The 4694-nt window shown below is 44.5% G+C and overlaps 1 long non-coding RNA gene across 1 annotated transcript; it reads left to right on the top strand.

The window, feature by feature from the left end:
* Positions 1 to 2748: 2748 nt before the first annotated feature.
* LOC142462848 (uncharacterized) lies at positions 2749 to 4480 on the top strand. The gene is made up of 2 exons (XR_012787282.1): positions 2749 to 3175; positions 4237 to 4480. It is a non-coding gene; the product is annotated as an uncharacterized LOC142462848 (long non-coding RNA).
* The last annotated feature ends 214 nt before the right edge of the window (positions 4481 to 4694 follow it).

Raw genomic sequence — 4694 nt, 5'->3', positions numbered from 1 at the left:
TTAAGGATTCATTTAGTTTCCAATTTGCTCCTGGGCTGACCAGTTTAATTTGAGAGCACCTCAGCTTAGTCGGCGCATGATCCGACCATGAAATATCATGTATTCCTGAGTAGGAGATCTGTGGAACCAATCTATTTGATATGAAGAAGTAATCGATTTGTAATGCCTGTATGCCCACAGACCTGGCCAGTCCCCAGTACTGAGGTGGGTAAGGGTATAACACTCACCCTCAGCAGTGAGGGCATGCCCGTAGTGTGGTAAGTTGCGTTACCGGGCCTCGTGAGAGAAGGGTTAACGTTATACTTGCTGAGTCCGGGGTGTCAGAAGTCGGAGAGCCAGGAGTCAGGGGCAGGAGAAATCAGCATTGTGAGGTCCAAAGCAGAGTTCAGGAGTACCGAGGTACACGTAGTCAGACTGAGCCAAGATCAAAACCAAAGAAATCCAAACAGGGGCAGGGACAGGAATCAGAGCTGAATCAGGAACAGAGCTGGGCATAGATACTGCACATAGGAGCTACAGAGAAGCTATGCAGAGCAAGGAATGAGAGGACAGAGTCGGGTTATAAGGGAAGGAGGGCCAATAGAAGCAAGGGGTGGAGCAGGGGTTTGTCTGGGTGTTTGCAGGAATAGGTGCAGGTGAGCAGGGGAGGAGACAGAGGAAGAATCCACCGCAATAACCTGCAGCCGGTGAGGGGCAGAGCCACGGTTGCGAGAGGGCTGGTAAAATGATCGGGTGCGCGCGCCCTCTGTAAGGCTGCCATGCGCGCGCACCGATCATGTGCCTGGGCGTGCGGCGTGTACTGCGGAGGAGTGGCTCGGTGTGGAGGAGATAAGGGAGCAAGGGAGTGAAGGAGCGGGGCAACCAGGAGCAGTGGGGCCTATGGTGACAGACGATCGGATACGCGCACCTTCTGCGAGGCTACCGCGCGGCCCGATCACGTGCCTCGATGTGCGGCGTGCGCCGCGGGGGACGGCTATGCGGGAAGGGGGTGAGAGTTTGAGGGAGCAGGGAACCAGGGCAGCTAAGCGCAATGGGGCTTGAGGTTAAGGGGACGTGCTGAGAGGCAGTTGTCCCCCGATCCGTTACACGATTCTACTGTAGCTGTCATGTGGATGCGAATAGAATGTGAAGCCTCTGTCTCTAGGGTGCTGTTCCCTCCAAATGTCCACTAACTGTTTGTCTCTGAAACCCTGGCAGAGTGCCATCACCCCTTCAGTCCTGTCCTTGGTCCTCTGTTGTGTTCTATCTAATGTCGGGTCTAACCTTTTATTAAAGTCTCCTGCAATCACTATATTCCCTTCCTCCACCCTTGCTAGTTGTTCAAAAAATGAACGAAAGAACTGTGGGTCGTTTTCACATGTGGCATAAACTGAAGCCAGAGTTATGCGACTGTTATGTACCGTCCCCGTCAAGAAAAGATATCTTCCGTCCATGTCCCTTTTAATCTTAACCACTTTAAATGGGAGGCTATTGTGGAATAGTATCGCCACTCCTTTTTTTCCCCTAGTGCGGACGCTAGATAGAACTGGCGGAAGTTGGCATCTAAAAACCTAGGGTTATTCCTAGCATTAAAGTGGGTCTCCTGTAAAAATAAAACGTCTGTTTTTTTTTCCTTTTATATTCTGTAAATGCGATTCTCCTTTTCTGAGGACTATTAAAGCCTTTAACATTATGTGATACCCAAGTTACAGCCATTGTGTTATTCGTGCAAGGGTGCTTACCAAAATCTTATGTCTTTTCAGGGACTGCAGCCGGCTTTCTGCTATCCTACTTTCGCCATAACGATCCCGTGCGTGGTGGGTGTGGGGGTTCGGGGAGACGGGGAAGGGAACACTCACAGGGACATACAGGGGAAACAAGACAACATACAACATACCTAACAAATTAAACAACGTCTGCTTTGAGCTATAACTGATCCTGTCGGACACAAGCTCTTGTGCCCAGGGGCAATATGCCTCCTCCCTGCACCCTCCTGCTAGGGACCGAAGGCGCCGACTCTTTAGGAGTCTCCCCTCCCCTGGGACTTCCCCCACTGGCCCTGATGTAATGACCCTTGTGGGGCCTTGGCACATGCCTACTGCCAGGGTGGCGTGACCTCCGCCCATCACCCGGCGCTATCTTCCATTTTCTTAACCACATTGTAAGTCATGTACTTTGTAACAATCTCTACTTTTTATAACACCCAACTATCTATTTGTATTAACTATATAACTTCATTAAACACCCTTATCCTGCTCCCTTGATTGATTGTCTGCTTTCTCTGCCATGTGCAAGTAAATGGTTGAGGTTATTTTTCTGTATCTTTGAATTCCCATATACTTATTTATTTCAACCTCTACCCGTAGCTCCAGATATTGACTCTCTACCTTTTTTAGCATCCTTCGTTTAAATCATTTAAGTCTGTTTAAATCCTAACCTATCCCTATACCCCGCTTTCTAAACCTCTTCCCAACTTAACTAGTTCCCTCATATACCTTACCTTACTCCCCACTCTCTCTACCCCCCTTCTCTCCCCCTGAAACCCCTCCATCCCCTCTTCCACGTGTCCGTGACTGACTCAGCACCCTTCTGGTTCGGTGCCTTTCCTCCTCCCTTCCCTCCAGTCTCCTTATATTATTATTTAGGATCCAGGGCAGGAAGGGAGCAGCATCATCAGGAACACCCAGAAAAAAATACAAAACTCATCATAGTGTAGTATGAAAAATAAATGTCAATATGTGGAACTTGGCTCTTTAGATAACCTACTTACAGAATGTAAGATATATAATAGCAGGTTTGTAATTGTGATGGATCTTTGGACACCTCAGGTTATGGGTTGCAGCAAGCAGCAGCATACATCAGATAGGGGTGGTGTCAGGCAAGATGGTGTTTTCACTCTGGCAGCAGCTTCCAATCAGTCATATGCAGTCATACAAAGATAAGGGAAACAATAGTGCTTTACCAAAATAACACAGAGTTTTATCGTGAAGACGAGCAGGAAATGTACTCACAATATAATAAATGAGCACATTCACATCATGGTATCTTTAGGAACCAGGGTATTGGATCGGCCGGTGGAGAAATCCCTCACTTCACTCCGCTTCCTTGTCCTCCACGAGGGTGCCCCCTCGTCCGGTGCCAGATGGATGGCGTCTGTCGTCACTTCCTGGCCTGGCGGTGACGACTTCCGGTGAGCGTAAGTAGAGCGGAGAGTAGGGGGAACGCCGGTCCAAGACTATGCCTCCGTGAATACAGCAGAAAGACAGTTCCCAAACGGTAGATACAGCTGGGCTCTGCTAACTGTCTGCAGATTTCTTTAGCTCAACGCGTTTCACTGCATGCCGCAGCTTCCTCAGGAGAAATGATAATGTCCCCTACTGGGTGCTATTTAAATAGCCCATTCAATTAGGGCAATTGGTAATGCAATCATATATAATTGACACAAGATGATTAACATCATTACACACAGAGTCTCCCAAGCTGGGTACATAATCTCTGTGATCCAAAAAACGACGCATAAAATACTTTAATACAATTTATTTAAAAAGAACATAGAACAGAATATATACTAAAATAAAAAATTAAATACTAAAATTAATGGGTAGTCGTTAGGTCGAGATGCTTAATGGAAGGTAGAGAGAGAGAAAGAGACATATGTTAGTTGATCATAAACACAAAATATGATTAACTTAAATAAAAACATATAAAAGTTATACAATGAGAAATCCAAACTGGAAATGTAAAAGACTGGCATGACTAAAAGTGACTTAAAAAGGAGGGGAGGGGAGGGGGGAGTGTGTGACATAGGGGAAAATTTATTTAAAAAAATAAAATAATAACTAGAGGAAGGGTGCAATCTCAAAATCAACATTAAGACCATGTGGTGTCAGCGTGTTAAGTTTATGCACCCAAAACATCTCTCTTTTGCTTAAATCTAAATTTCTATCTCGTCCTCTCCAATGTTGTGCCACATGCTCTATTGCGGTAAATTTTAACCCTTTTGTATTGGAGTTGTGAAAAGAGGAAAAATGTTTGGAAACATTATGTGACTGCACACTACGCCTTATATTGCTTAAATGCTCCAAAATACGTATCTTGATAGCTCTTGATGTTTTTCCAACGTATTGGAGCCCGCATGGGCATTCCAGGAGGTAGATTATATAATTAGAGTTGCAGTTCATGTATTGTTTAATTCTGTAATCCTCATTTTTATTATTGCACCTAAATCCCTTTTTGTCTTGCTGTTTGTATTCACAGGCCTTGCAACAACCACAGCCGTGAAACCCTTCCAATTTTTGAAGCCATCCATTTCTATTTGCCTCTACTTTCTTAATATTACTGGGAGCTATTATACCTTTTAGATTTTTGGCCTTTTTAAAAATCACTCTCGGGCGATCTGGGATTTCTTCTTTTAAAATCGGATCATTTAATAAAACATGCCAGTGTTTCTGTATTATTTTCTTTATATTGTTTGACTCTTTATTAAAAGAAGTTAAAAATGCTGTGTCGAAATTTTTCTTATTATTTGAAGATGTTTCTCTATCTTTAGCTACTAATAGGTCAATTCTATTCAGACCATTTGCTTTTTCTAATGCCATGTCTAGGAGTTCTGTTTTGTATTGTTTTTCTACAAAACGTTCTTTCAGTATATTGCATTGATCATTGAATACTATATTGTCTGTGCAATTTCTCCGCATTCGTCTGAATTGGTTGTA

Source organism: Ascaphus truei, chromosome 11, assembly GCF_040206685.1.
Source record: "Ascaphus truei isolate aAscTru1 chromosome 11, aAscTru1.hap1, whole genome shotgun sequence".
Taxonomy (NCBI): Eukaryota; Metazoa; Chordata; class Amphibia; order Anura; family Ascaphidae; genus Ascaphus; species Ascaphus truei.
The sequence above is the reverse complement of the archived record's forward strand: the minus strand, read 5'-3'. Positions and strand labels throughout refer to the sequence as shown.